The sequence below is a fragment of the Lynx rufus genome, unplaced genomic scaffold, assembly GCF_022079265.1.
Source record: "Lynx rufus isolate CCGP_SWC_20201006 ecotype Redwood Valley unplaced genomic scaffold, mLynRuf1.p SCAF_1, whole genome shotgun sequence".
NCBI lineage: Eukaryota > Metazoa > Chordata > Mammalia > Carnivora > Felidae > Lynx > Lynx rufus.
Window position 1 is genome coordinate 215828561 of NW_025814823.1, and position 16473 is coordinate 215845033.

Consider the following 16473-nt stretch of genomic DNA (forward strand, 5'->3'; position numbering starts at 1 on the left):
CTGCTCGGAAAGCGGGAAGGCTGGAGGACAAAGGGAGGGTGAGCTGCGGAGCCCCCGGACGACAGAGCTCAGTTTGGCGGGGAACAAAGGCGCTCGCCAGCGCCATCTCCCCCCGCCCATCCCCCAGCCAAAATCCCAAAGGGAACCGGCTCCGGCCAGGGAAATTGCTCGCTCCGCGCGAACACCCAACTCTGTGCTTCTGCGGAGCCAAACCTCCGGCAGCGATCTGACTCCCTCCGGCTGCCACAGGGCCCCTCCTGAAGTGGATCACCTAAGGAGAAGCGAGCTAAGCCTGCCCCCCCTGCCAATACGCCAGATCCCCAGCATCACAAGCCTGGTAGTGTGCAAGTAGCCCAGACGGGCCACGCCACCCCACAGTGAATCCCGCCCCTAGGAGAGGGGAAGAGAAGGCACACACCAGTCTGACTGTGGCCCCAGCGGTGGGCTGGGGGCAGACATCAGGACTGACTGCAGCCCCGCCCACCAACTCCAGTTATACACCACGGCACAGGGGAAGTGCCCTGCAGGCCCTCACCACACCAGGGACTATCCAAAATGACCAAGCAGAAGAATTCCCCTCAGAAGAATCTCCAGGAAATAACAACAGCTAATGAGCTGATCAAAAAGGATTTAAATAATATAACAGAAAGTGAATTTAGAATAATAGTCATAAAATTAATCGCTGGGCTGGAAAACAGCATACAGGACAGCAGAGAATCTCTTGCTACAGACATCAGGGGACTAAGGAACAGTCACGAGGAGCTGAAAAACGCTTTAAAGGAAATGGAAAACAAAATGCAAACCACCACGGCTCGGATGGAAGAGGCAGAGGAGAGAATAGGTGAACTAGAAGATAAAGTTATGGAAAAAGAGGAAGCTGAGAAAAAGATAAAAAAATCCAGGAGTATGAGGGGAAAATTAGAGAACTAAGTGATACACTAAAAAGAAATAATATACGCATAATTGGTATCCCAGAGGAGGAAGAGAGAGGGAAAGGTGCTGAAGGGGTACTTGAAGAAATCATAGCTGAGAACTTCCCTGAACTGGGGAAGGAAAAAGGCATTGAGATCCAAGAGGCACAGAGAACTCCCTTCAGACGTAACTTGAATCGATCTTCTGCACGACATATCATAGTGAAACTGGCAAAATACAAGGATAAAGAGAAAATTCTGAAAGCAGCAAGGGGTAAACGTGCCCTCACATATAAAGGGAGACCTATAAGACTCGTGACTGATCTCTCTTTTGAAACTTGGCAGGCCAGAAAGAATTGGCACGAGATTTTCAGGGTGCTAGACAGCAAAAATATGCAGCCAAGAATCCTTTATCCAGCAAGTCTGTCATTTAGAATAGAAGGAGAGATAAAGGTCTTCCCAAACAAACAAAAACTGAAAGAATTTGTCACCACTAAACCAGCCCTACAAGAGATCCTAAGGGGGACCCTGTGAGACAAAGTACCAGAGACATCACTACAAGCATAAAACATACAGACATCACAATGACTCTAAACCCGTATCTTTCTATAATAACACTGAATGTAAATGGATTAAATGCGCCAACCAAAAGACATAGGGTATCAGAATGGATAAAAAAACAAGAACCATCTATTTGCTGTCTACAAGACACTCATTTTAGACCTGAGGACACCTTTAGATTCAGAGTGAGGGGATGGAGAACTATTTATCATGCTACTGGAAGCCAGAAGAAAGCTGGAGTAGCCATACTTATATCAGACAAACTAGACTTTAAATTAAAGGCTGTAACAAGAGATGAAGAAGGACATTATATAATAGTTACAGGGTCTATCCATCAGGAAGAGCTAACAATTATAAATGTCTATGCGCCGAATACCGGAGCCCCCAAATATATAAAACAATTACTCATAAACAGAAGCAACCTTATTGATAAGAATGTGGTAATTGCTGGGGACTTTAACACCCCACTTACAGAAATGGATAGATCATCTAGACACACGGTCAATAAAGAAACAAGGGCCCTGAATGAGACACTGGATCAGATGGACTTGACAGATCTATTTAGAACTCTGCATCCCAAAGCAACAGAATATACTTTCTTCTCGAGTGCACATGGAACATTCTCCAAGATAGATCATATACTGGGTCACAAAACAGCCCTTCATAAGTTTACAAGAATTGAAATTATACCATGCATACTTTCAGACCACAATGCTATGAAGCTTGAAATCAACCACAGGAAAAAGTCTGGAAAACCTCCAAAAGCATGGAGGTTAAAGAACACCCTACTAACGAATGAGTGGGTCAACCAGGCAATTAGAGAAGAAATCAAAAAATATATGGAAACAAACGAAAATGAAAATACAACAATCCAAACGCTTTGGGACGCAGCGAAGGCAGTCCTGAGAGGAAAATACATTGCAATCCAGGCCTATCTCCAGAAACAAGAAAAATCCCAAATACAAAATCTAACAGCACACCTAAAGGAAGTAGAAGCAGAACAGCAAAGGCAGCCTAAACCCAGCAGAAGAAGAGAAATAATAAAGATCAGAGCAGAAATAAACAATATAGAATCTAAAAAAACTGTAGAGCAGATCAACGAAACCAAGAGTTGGTTTTTTGAAAAAATAAACAAAATTGACAAACCTCTAGCCAGGCTTCTCAAAAAGAAAAGGGAGATGACCCAAATAGATAAAATCATGAATGAAAATGGAATGATTACAACCAATCCCTCAGAGATACAAACAATTATCAGGGAATACTATGAAAAATTATATGCCAACAAATTGGACAACCTGGAAGAAATGGACAAATTCCTGAACACCCACACTCTTCCAAAACTCAATCAGGAGGAAATAGAAAGCTTGAACAGACCCATAACCAGCGAAGAAATTGAATCGGTTATCAAAAATCTCCCAACAAATAAGAGTCCAGGACCAGATGGCTTCCCAGGGGAGTTCTACCAGACGTTTAAAGCAGAGATAATACCTATCCTTCTCAAGCTATTCCAAGAAATAGAAAGGGAAGGAAAACTTCCAGACTCATTCTATGAAGCCAGTATTACTTTGATTCCTAAACCAGAGACCCAGTCAAAAAAGAGAACTACAGGCCAATATCCCTGATGAATATGGATGCCAAAATTCTCAATAAGATACTAGCAAATCGAATTCAACAGCATATAAAAAGAATTATTCACCATGATCAAGTGGGATTCATTCCTGGGATGCAGGGCTGGTTCAACATTCGCAAATCAATCAACGTGATACATCACAGTAACAAAAAAAAAGAGAAGAACCATATGATCCTGTCAATCGATGCAGAAAAGGCCTTTGACAAAATCCAGCACCCTTTCTTAATAAAAACCCTTGAGAAAGTCGGGATAGAAGGAACATACTTAAAGATCATAAAAGCCATTTATGAAAAGCCCACAGCTAACATCATCCTCAACGGGGAAAAACTGAGAGCTTTTTCCCTGAGATCAGGAACACGACAGGGATGCCCACTCTCACCGTTGTTGTTTAACATAGTGCTGGAAGTTCTAGCATCAGCAATCAGACAACAAAAGGAAATCAAAAGCATCAAAATTGGCAAAGATGAAGTCAAGCTTTCGCTTTTTGCAGATGACATGATATTATACATGGAAAATCCGATAGACTCCACCAAAAGTCTGCTAGAACTGATACATGAATTCAGCAAAGTTGCAGGATACAAAATCAATGTACAGAAATCAGTTGCATTCTTATACACTAACAATGAAGCAACAGAAAGACAAATAAAGAAACTGATCCCATTCACAATTGCACCAAGAAGCATAAAATACCTAGGAATAAATCTGTATGCTGAAAAGGATCTGTATGCTGAAAACTATAGAAAGCTTATGAAGGTAATTGAAGAAGATTTAAAGAAATGGAAAGACATTCCCTGCTCATGGATTGGAAAAATAAATATTGTCAAAATGTCAATACTACCCAAAGCTATCTACACATTCAATGCAATCCCAATCAAAATTGCACCAGCATTCTTCTTGAAACTAGAACAAGCAATCCTAAAATTCATATGGAACCACAAAAGGCCCCGAATAGCCAAAGGAATTTTGAAGAAGAAGACCAAAGCAGGAGGCATCACAATCCCAGACTTCAGCCTCTACTACAAAGCTGTCATCATCAAGACAGCATGGTATTGGCACAAAAACAGACACACAGACCAATGGAATAGAATAGAAACCCCAGAACTAGACCCACAAACATATGGCCAACTCATCTTTGACAAAGCAGGAAAGAACATCCAATGGAAAAAAGACAGCCTCTTTAACAAATGGTGCTGGGAGAACTGGACAGCAACATGCAGAAGGTTGAAACTAGACCACTTTCTCACACCATTTACAAAAATAAACTCAAAATGGATAAAGGACCTAAATGTGAGACAGGAAACCATCAGAACCTTAGAGGAGAAAGCAGGAAAAGACCTCTCTGACCTCAGCCGTAGCAATCTCTTACTCGACACATCCCCAAAGGCAAGGGAATTAAAAGCAAAAGTGAATTACTGGGACCTTATGAAGATAAAAAGCTTCTGCACAGCCAAGGAAACAACCAACAAAACTAAAAGGCAACCAACGGAATGGGAAAAGATATTTGCAAATGACATATCGGACAAAGGGCTAGTATCTAAAATCTATAAAGAGCTCACCAAACTCCACACCCGAAAAACAAATAACCCAGTGAAGAAATGGGCAGAAAACATGAATAGACACTTCTCTAAAGAAGACATCCAGATGGCCAACAGGCACATGAAAAGATGTTCAGCGTCGCTCCTTATCAGGGAAATACAAATCAAAACCACACTCAGGTATCACCTCACGCCAGTCAGAGTGGCCAAAATGAACAAATCAGGAGACTATAGATGCTGGAGAGGATGTGGAGAAACGGGAACCCTCTTGCACTGTTGGTGGGAATGCAAATTGGTGCAGCCGCTCTGGAAAGCAGTGTGGAGGTTCCTCAGAAAATTAAAAATAGACCTACCCTATGACCCAGCAATAGCACTGCTAGGAATCTACCCAAGGGATACAGGAGTACTGATGCATAGGGGCACTTGTACCCCAATGTTCATAGCAGCACTCTCAACAATAGCCAAATTATGGAAAGAGCCTAAATGTCCATCAACTGATGAATGGATAAAGAAATTGTGGTTTATATACACAATGGAATACTACGTGGCAATGCGAAAAAATGAAATATGGCCTTTTGTAGCAACGTGGATGGAACTGGAGAGTGTGATGCTAAGTGAAATAAGCCATACAGAGAAAGACAGATACCATATGGTTTCACTCTTATGTGGATCCTGAGAAACTTAACAGCAACCCATGGGGGAGGGGAAGGAAAAAAAAAAAGAGGTTAGAGTGGGAGAGAGCCAAAGCATAAGAGACAGTTAAAAACTGAGAACAAACTGAGGGTTGATGGGGGGTGGGAGGGAGGGGCGGGTGGGTGATGGGTATTGAGGAGGGCACCTTTTGGGATGAGCACTGGGTGTTGTATGGAAACCAATTTGTCAATAAACTTCATATAAAAAAAATCTCAATGGCATTCTTCAAATAAATAGAAAAAAAATCTAAAATTCATATGGATCCATAAATGACTTTGAATAGCCAAGTCAGTCTTGAGCAAGAAGAATAAAGCTGGAGGGATCACACTTCTTGATTTGAAAATATATTAGAAAGCTTCAGTAATCAAAACGAGTATAGTACTGCCCTAAAAACAAACGCATAGACCAGTGAAAAGAACAGAGAGCCCCAAAATGAATTCACAATTCTAAGGTAAACTGCTCTTAACAAAGGTGCCAAGAACATACAGTAGGGACAGGAAATTTCTTTCATAAATGGTGTTGATAAAACAATATCAACATGCAAAAGAATGAAATTGGATACTTAGCTTACACCATGTACAAAAATCAACTCAAAATGGATTAAAGTCTTAAATGTAGATCTGAATCTATATTATTACTTTAATAAAACATAAGTAAAAAGTGTCCTGACATCAGTCCTGGCAATGAATTTTGAATATGACATCAAAATCACAGGAACCAAAGCAAACAAGTGGGACTTTGTCAAACTGAACAGCTTCTGCACAGCAAATAATCAACAAAGTGAGACAGCAACGTAAGTATGGAAAAAAGTATTTGCAAACCATATATCTGGTAAGAAGTTAATACCCAAAATACATAAGGGACTCATATAACTCAATAGCAAAGTAGTAATAACAAGAATTCAATTTAAAAATGGACAAAGGCCCTCAATACAAATTTCTCAAAGTCATCAACATGTCCAAAAGGGGCATAAAAGGGTGTTCAACATCACTAATCTTCAAGAAATTCAAATTAAAACCACAATCAGGCACGCCTGGGTGGCTCAGTTGGTCAAGCACCTGATTCTTGATTTTGGCTCAGGTCATGATCTCACAGTGGGTTCTGCTGTCAGTGTAAAGCCGGCTTGGGTTTCTCTTTCCCTCTCTCCCTGCGCCCCCCCTTCCCCATTCTCTTTCTCTCAAAATAAACAAATACACTTAAGAAGAAAACTACAATGAGATATCACCTCGTACCTATTACAGTGAAAAAAAAGGTCAAAAGATAAAAAGTGTTGACAAGGCTATGGAGAAAAGGGAACCCTTGTACACAATCGGTAGGAATGTACTTTTATGTGCCGATTGTGGAAAAGAGTGTGGGGGTTCCTCAAAAAATTAAAAATAGAGGTATCTTATGATCCAACAATCCCACTTTTGAATATATATCCAAAGAAATGAAATCAGTGCCTTAAAGAGATATCTTCACTCTTCTGTTCATTGCAGTATTATTCATAATAGCCAAGATATGCAAGCAACCTAAATGTCCATCAACAGTTGAATGAATAAATAAAATGTGGTTTTATAATGTGAGTATATAATGGAATATTATTCAGCTTTAAAAAAAGAAGGGAACTCTGCCATTTGTGACAACATGGATGAACCTGGAGGACATTATGCTGAGTGAAATAAGCCAGACACAGGACACAGAAAGGTGATCTACCTTATGTATGGAATCTAAAATAGCCAAAATCATAGAAGCAGAGACTAGAATGCTAGTCTCCGGTGGGTAGATAGATCTGGATAAGGAAGCAGGGAGCTGTTGACCAAAGAGTACATAATTTCAGTTATGCAAGATGAACAATTTTTGGAGATCTAATGTAGAGCAGAGTGACTATAGTTAACAATACTTATTGGGTACTTGAAATTTGCTGACAGAATAAATCTGTTCTTACCATGTGCACACTCACACACACACATACACACACACACACACAAATGGTAACTGTGTGAGGAGGTAGATCTGTTCATTAGCTTGATTATGGTGATTATTCTCCAATGTTTACATATGTCAAAACATCACGTTATGTGCCTTTAAATATATATAATTTTTAAATTTTTTTTTTCAACGTTTATTTATTTTTGGGACAGAGAGAGACAGAGCATGAACGGGGGAGGGGCAGAGAGAGAGGGAGACACAGAATCGGAAACAGGCTCCAGGCTCCGAGCCATCAGCCCAGAGCCTGACGCGGGGCTTGAACTCACGGACCGCGAGATCGTGACCTGGCTGAAGTCGGACGCTCAACCGACTGCGCCACCCAGGCGCCCCTAAATATATATAATTTTATTTGTCAATTATGCCTCAATAAATGAGCTGGGAAAAATAAGACCAAACACACACACACACACACACACACACACACAAAGGTAAAGATATTTGTGTAGTTAATTTTCCTATAAACTTTAAAGTAATTTTAGTGATATTTAACTCACCCCTACCATGGAATAAGACATAAAACTTTTTGATTAATTTTGCAAAATAAAAATAGAGCAGAGTGAAAATATTATGGTTAAAGCCTAGTCCTATATAATATATAACTGATATATCTGTATATACCATACTATATGGTACTGTAGCAATGTATTGAGAGCATGGTAAGTTATAGCAATGTAGGATTTATCTCGAGATTGAAAAGTTAGCTCAATACCTGGAATGCCATCAGTACATCTCATTATATCCATAAAATAATATATCAGTACCTGTTTCTCATGTGCAAACAAATTTCTTGGTAGCATTTAAAAATAATTTATAATAAAATGTCTAAGCAAAATGGTAATTGCAATCAAAATCATTTATCAAATTTTAATAGCAAGCACCACTTTAGGTAAGGGAACTTAAAAGTCTTCACCAAGGAAAATTAGGATAAAGACAGAGAAGAATGACATCCACATTATCATGCAGTATTCTAAGTTTTGTCGCAAGTAATAAGGTACATTGAAATAGTTTTTATAAATATAAAAAAATGAAGGGAGAGAATATATATCTTTTTGAAGACATGATTTTTATGCCTAAAAAACTAAGAGACTCAAATAAATTCTTAGCAAATATAATAATGGGAAAAAAAGAAAATGTAATAATGGATATAGAGCGATCGAATAGATGCAAAAAATAATTTATTACTTGGTCTCTCCTATTAGAAGTAGTAACAGAATTTTTAAAAATCCATTAACACAGTGGAAAAGCTGTAAGATACTTTGGAATAAACTTAGAGGAAAAATGCCTAACTTTTATGAATAAACCAATACAGTTTTATTGAAGGATATTAAACAAGACCAAAGCAAAAAGAAGGAACATACCATATTGTTTGATGGAAACATACATGTTTATAAAAATGTTGATATTTCCATAATTATATTAAAAATTCAACGTGATTCTAATTTGAAATCACTTTTTAGAGTTATGCTATAACCTTAAGCCAATGCAAAAGTGTTTCTTTGCTTATTTTGTGTTTTGTTTGTGAACTGGGAACCGTTAATTGTGTGTGATAAGAAGCTTATGTACAAAAAATACAGGGGGCGGGGAACTTTCCAGTCCACCATGTGTGGTGAGGGGCTGGAAAGTGAGCCTGATAGAGAGTCAGGAGAAGTTCTTTGAAATTGACTCAACTTTTACAATGTGTCTCATGGCAACTAGCCTCTGGGACACATGGGCAAACCAGCAGACAAGATTGACTGTAAAAGCCAAGAATTTTTCCTGCAGTGGAATCTGACCACATTTGGCAGGGACATAGCATATCTCCTGTGACCTATATCCAAGCCCTGCTTTCTCTGTGATCTTGTACAGGTCCTCCAGTTCCTTGTCTGAGACCAGGAGGTTGGTGGTGGGTCATATTGCCTAACTGCTCACAAAATTACTTTAAAAGAATGGTTAGCTGGGAATTTTCTAGATTTTAACATGTAATATAGCTTAAAATAACTAAGAGACCCCAGAAAGCTATAGACAAAGTATCCAGTCATAACAAGGACAAATGACACATTCAGAAAAATGGAAACTGAGAGAATTTTTTGCCAGTGGAACTGTATTAAAAGAAATACTAAATGGTGTTTTTCAGGCTGAGGAGAAACACCACCCACTGGAACTCCCATGTAAAGGGAGGAATGAGAAAAATAGAAGTTTTAATTATTTAAATAAACATGAAAAAGAATCCAGCATTTTTTCCTGCTCTTAATTTAGATGAAAACAGCTGACTATGTTAAGCCAAAACAATTCAAAACAATTACAGTGTACTATATGATATAACTCTCCCTAGGCAACAAATAATAAATAATAAGAGTATAAGTCAATGAAATAAAAAATATTAAATATAAATATAATTAACAGAGACAAATTTTTTTCGCTTGTGAAAAACAATTAACAAGATTGGTAGAATTTTAACCTGAGGAAGACAAAGGGAGAGAAAGAGTGTGGCTGCATGAGTGTGAGAACACCATCACTAAGGAGTAAAAAGATTTATTACTACAATCCTGTTTATTTTTAGAAGGAAGCCCAGAGTGGGCTGATGCACTACAATCCTGAGGAGTGTAGTTTGAGAAAAGTCAAGCAGGGAGATTTCTGGTAAGATATCTGGCAGTGACATACGTGACCCTTAGATTTGGCAATGGAAGGTTTTCTGGGGTCCCAAACTTTTAGGAGAAGAAGAGGAGCCATGCCAGATTGTAGTTAAATTAACTGTAGTGTTTGGATGATGGTTTGAAAAAATTTTATATGCAGACAGCTTATTCAAGAAATTTGTGGAGTAGAAGGCAAGAGTACAGTCTAGCAGGAAAGGGATATATACAGTCAATACAAATTGTTTCCTTCTTTCTTCTTTTAATCTTTTTAATTGAAAAATTGAATATGTTTACACATCTGCAAAGAAATTGGCCCACAGGACAATTGAATGTTATTTCCCAGCTCTGTAAAAAAAAAATACATGGGGATAAATAATATGACATCAGTTGTTTTTATCATCTGAAAACCTTGCTTCAAAAGGACAATAATCTTGGTTAAATGTAAAATATAATGTTATTTTGTTTGCGTTCACCTTCCTTTCAATAATAAGAGCTCTGTTAAGGATTTATAATTGTGGCTTATTGAATATAGCATTCACAATGAAACTGACAGCCAATTAGTCAAGGATCTGTTGAATTAAGTAAAACTGCAATTTACATGCTATAAACAAAATGAAAGGGGAAAAAAACAGCATTAGTTAAGAGATAAAAAGATTAGAAAATCTTGTAGGCAACTGACCTTTGTTTCAGATGAATGCATTTCTGTACATACAGATACATTTAAGAGTAGTAAATGTATCTTGAATTCAATAGATAAAATGGCCAAAAGTCTATAATTATATTGTTCATTGTGTTAGGCAATTATTGTCAGTTTTAATGCTTCAGCACTGTATCATGCCTTAGGCAAATACTCTCTGTGTTCATGAATATTGGAGAGAGCAAGTCATAAATCTGTAAACTGAACATAAGCATCTTTCAAGCTGTCTGGCCTCTTGCAGTGTTTGCAAAGCTTAACATATATTTTAATCTGTGCTCTGCTGTTTTTATTTGCTGCTTTCCATCTTTCTGTCCATCTTGCCTCCTGTCTTTCCATCGATCCATCATTTTTTCCAATTAAGGGCAAGCTAGATGACAGACATGACAGGCACTCACTGTCCAATGCCACAGATTCTAAGTAGAAGTAATTACTGTGTATAAAGCTGAAGCAGTGCACCAATGCTGCCACCATAGGTCCCCACGACAGTAGCCCACTTGTTTGAGTAATAGGCATACGGATGACGTGAAAAGTGGGGAATACCGAGCACAGTCTCAGAAATGATCTTTTAAGATTAATCCCTTTTCCTTTTGACCCACTGAAAGTAAAACTTATGCTTCTCCAAATTTATAATTGCAGAAATGATTTCATAATGCATACTGGTATACTCTGAACAATTCAGCCCTGGAGGGAAAGGTTTTTGGAAAAATGCTATAGGCTTTATGTGCAGAAATATCCTTGATTTTCTCTTGTTATAGGACTTGTCATTAGAAATAAGGAAACAGTACCTTGCAGCTGAGCTATAATAATGATATCTATTCAGCCATGCGTACAGAGTGAATTGTGTATAAAATGTTGGACAGAGGCAAATACATACACATAATTTGTATGTATCACCATATATGATTTATATATATTTAGTAAGCTCAGAAGATATTTTTGGTTTGTGACTCTGTAATAAAAGATGTATCAGTTTTTAAACCAATGTATTAATCCTTGGTCCTTTTAAATGGAAACAGTGAGTTAGGGGTCCTGTTAGAAATGCAAGATTTGTGAGATTCAAAAGAAAAATGCATCCAAATTGTGTTTGATAAAATAATGATATCAGAGTAGACTGTAAGCAATCATTTTACTTGTTATAGTGTGGTATAACTTGAGATGTAATTTTTGTAAAGAAGCAGGAGACACCACTCTACAAATGATATGAAAGCTGTCCCAATGTCAAAATTGTTGTCTTTAATACAGTTCATCCAATTAAGGGGGACTGAATTTGCATTGGGGAGATAACTGTTTCTGTGTTTGGGGTAGAAAATTCACAAGATAGATCTGGTGCATACTACTACACCAGAAAAAAACATGGCTATTCAAAATTAAGACAGTCATGTCAGGAGGATCCAAGAGTTAGTTTTAATAGAAACTTATAGGCCGATATAAGATAGTTTGAATTAAAAAAAAATGACTATACAATTGATTAAATCTCTTTAAGTATAGAAAATGAGTTCATAAAGACATTCATGAAAAGAAAAAAGTAGCATATCAAAATGACAAAAATCATTAGCATTCACTAAAGCATCAACTCATTACTCTGAAAATAGATTAATGGTAAAGAAATACACATTTTACTATCTTTCTGGTAGGAACTTCATTTTAGGATCATTGCATAACTTCGAAAGTCACTTTTCTTAAAAATGAAATCTAGGTCATAAAGAAGAAATTATCAAATTTAAGTAACTTTCTTTTGCAATTTATATTGAAATACATGATTTAATCAACAGTCATGATGGCTGATACCATTGTGCTAAGGTAGAATGTTAGTGGGAAGTATTATAATAAAGGAGTTAGGTCTCTACTGGAAAGCATTACAATCTTAGCATTAGAGAGAGGTTAGTTACTATGAAGGAAATAGACTTAGCTTCAAGTTTCCTTATTTGCATTTGCCACTTCCAAGCTCTATGAGAGACCAGAGCAATGTGTGAAGTTCGCAGTAACTAGTTAGGGTTTTGTTTTGTTTTGTTTTGTTTTTTAATTTTAATTGTTGTGTGTGTGTGTGTGTGTGTGTGTGTGTATTATTTTCTTATTATTTTTTTCTTTAAGGAAATTTTTAATGTTTATTTATTTTTGAGAAAGACACAGTGTGAGCAGAGGAGGGGCAGAGAGAGAGGGAGACACAGAATTCAGAGCAAGCTCCATCCAGGTTCTGAGCTGTCAGCACAGAGCCCAATGCAGGGCTCAAACTCATAAACCACAAGATCATGACCTGAGCAGAAGTCAGATGCTTAAAGGACTGAGCCACCCAGGTGCCCCATTTCCTTATTATTTCTAACTAAATACTTATACTAGTAAATTTTTTTGGTAATTTTAAATTTTTTAATGTGTTTGTTTGTTACACAGGAGACTTCCAGTTGTAAGAGCTTCAGGCTTCACATAATTTGGACTCATTCATTATTAGAATCACTAGATTTGAGACAAACATTACGTGTTTCCCCATGTTATGCAATGCAACCATCCAAAACTACTCCAAAATTCTTGCCAACAGTTTTGAAACTTAATGTATTCAAACCTTTATATCTAACTAATGTTCAGAAACATTTAGAAAATATGAAGAACAAAGGAAAAAGTTAAAGTATCCCATAAGGAAACAATTCATAAAATTCAAAATATGGAGTATACTATAAAATAATTGAATACATTTTTAAAAACTATTAGTGGAATAGAATAACAAAAAATCAGAATGTTGGATTGCATGTTTTTTATCCTGAAGTAACAAGAAATATTTTTTATAAGGAATAGTGTAAGTTGATTATGGATTATTATATAATATTCATAAATCATAAAATATATGATATGAAAATATGATTGTATTTATGTAAGAAATATTTTTATTATTATTTTTGAAATTCATGCTAATTTTAAAATTGTTCAGTTTAAAGAACAAATATTTGGGGATAGCTTTGAAACATGTGGAAAAACATGTTTTGTTAAAGCTTGTTAATGAATTCCTAAGAGTAACTGACCTTTCTGCTGAATAGTTGAAAATATTGAAAATTTGTGAATATTTGGAAATTTTATAATTCAAAAATATTTAAAGCTTTTCTCACAAGCTTTCTATCTACTTACACCATCACTGAGTGGTATTTATTTTTGGCATGCCAGAATGGGTAAGCATATTAACAAATATAGGCAAAAAGGGAAAAATACAGATAAATTGGACCACATCAAAATTAAAAGCATTTGTGCATCAGAGGATACTATCAGGGTGAAATGTAATCGACAGAGTGGAAGAAAATATTGGCAAATTATATATCCTATAAGGGAGAGATATCCATGATATATAAAGATCTTCTACATCTCAACAATAAGCATACAGGAAACCCAATTAAAGTATAAAGGACTTGAGTGGACATTTCTCCAGGGAGATTCTAGAAGTAGCCCCTGAGCGCATGAGAACATGTTAAACATCACTAGCCTTGGGGGAAATTTGGATCAAGACTATGATGGCATGCCACTACACGCTCTGGGATGGCTATTATCAAGCAAAACAAAACAAAACAAAACGAAATAAACAAAACAAAACAAAATACCAGGTGTAGGTAAAGATATGGAGAGGTTGGAATCCTTGTGCATTACTGATGGGAACATAAAATTTTGCAGTGGCTCTGGAGGAAAGTACGTGTGTTCCTCAGAAATTGCACATGTAATTACCTTGGGATACAGCATTTCCACTTCTGGGTATGTACCCATAAGAGGTGGAGTGAGGACTTGAAAAGATGCTGGTATGGTCGTGTTCGTGGCAGTATTTTTCACAGCAGCCAAGGAGTAGAAGCAACCCAGGCGTGCATCCAAGACTAAGAGGATAAAATGCAGCCTACACATACTTTAGACTATTGCTCAGACCTGAAAGAGAAGGAAATCCTGGCATATGCTACAGTTTAGATGCACCTTGCAGATGTTAACGCTAGATGAAGTAGGCCAGGATAAGTATTGTATGATTCCACTTGTGTGGAAGTGCCTAGGATGGTGAGTTTCATAGAGACAGACAGACAGATGGTGGGATAGTAGTTACTAGGGGCTGCAGGGAGGGGAAAATGAGGAGTTGGTATTTAATGGGTACAGAATTTCAGTTGAGGAGGATGGAGAGGTTCTGGGAAAGGATGGTGGTGATGGTTACGCTGAAGTGTGGGTGTGCTTGAGGTACAGCTTGATGCTGGAAATGATGAGAATTGTGGATTTTCCATTGTGTGTATTTTGTCACAACAGACAAAAATGAAAACAATTTAACAAAATAAGTTCGAAAAAAATCAGAAATACACCATGTACACATAAAAATACTATGCTTACAAAACCACATTAGCTTTATATTTATGGGCTCATATTTATCATTTCACAGGAATTTTTGGTGGTAAGTGTGGATTGCTGCTTTTCACACTCATTAATAAATAGCATAGACTCCTTTGGGGACCTCTCTGAATTTTCACATGTCCAATATCACATCAGAAACAAAGGCCCACCACTAAAAGAAAAAAATTTAAAAAAGAAAAAAATATATATATCATCTGTTATATATGCACTTATATCAAGAGTCAGCAAACTTTTTCTTTAAAATGCAAAAATAAGTATTTTAGACTTTGCAGGCCATACATAATTTGTTGCAACTATATAAATCTTCTGTTGTAGTACAAAAGCAACCATAAACAATACATCAATGAATAGGCATAGCTGACTCCATTAAAACTTGATTTATAGGAACAGTCATTGACCGGCCCTAGATAATTTGCTGGCCATAATCTTTACCATGTGGTATATTTGATTTTTAAGAGATTCAGCTTTCCTTTCGGCACTCAGCTGAAGCTAATAACTGGACTAAATGTAACCTAGGTAGGCCTATGAAGTGCACTGGGGTGGAGTCCTCAGTAGCTGCAGCAGTCATGATTAGTGTTGGCAATCACTCCAGGCCTTTTCCTCTTTCATTCTGATCTTTAAAAAAAAAAAATTAACATTTATTTATTCTTGAGAGACATAGTGTGAATAGAGGAGGGGCAGAGAGAGACAGCGACAGGATCTGAAGCAGGCTTCAGGCTCTGACCTGTCAGCAAAGAGCCGGATGTGGGACTCAAACCCACGAATCGTGAGATCATGACCTGAGTGGAAGTCGGAGACTCAACTGAGCCACCCAGGCGTCCCTCAGTATCTTATCTTTAAATTAAATATTGTCAGGGTGCCTGGCTGGCTCTGTCAGAAGAGTAAGCAACTCTTGATTTTGGGGTCGTGAGTTTGAGCCCCATGTTGGGTGGAGAGCTTAGTTAAATAAATAAAACTTAAATTAAGCATTGTCACGTGACTTGCTTTGGCCAGTAAAATGTGACCAGAAGTATTATATGAATTTCCAGTTGGAGAATTTTGAAATCTAGGTGCGACCTGCCATTTAGTCTTCTCCTGACTCTAATGATTGTGGAAATACATGTTAAGATTGAGTCTCTATCATCTTAGATATCTGAGTGACAATCATAAACAGAAAGTCCCTGCAGTACCACAATAGAGATGTTTAATTGGCAAGGAGTAAATTTTGTTTGTGTTAAACCAATGAGATTTTGTGATTTTAAATTATCACAACATAATTTTATCCATCATGTGTGATATTACACTATTAGATTAATACTTATATAATTTAAAAATTTTTATCAATCATAAATCATGGTTTGCCAATATCTGAAGCACTGATTGAAGGGGTGACCTGTTGAAGGGTATCGAGGTTTGCATCCGCATAGTTATGCATCGACAGAACTATGCATAATATTGCATCGACAATGTTAGTGATGAAACATTTTGGAAATGCACTAAGTCCTCATGAAGCAGACCATAAGCAGTA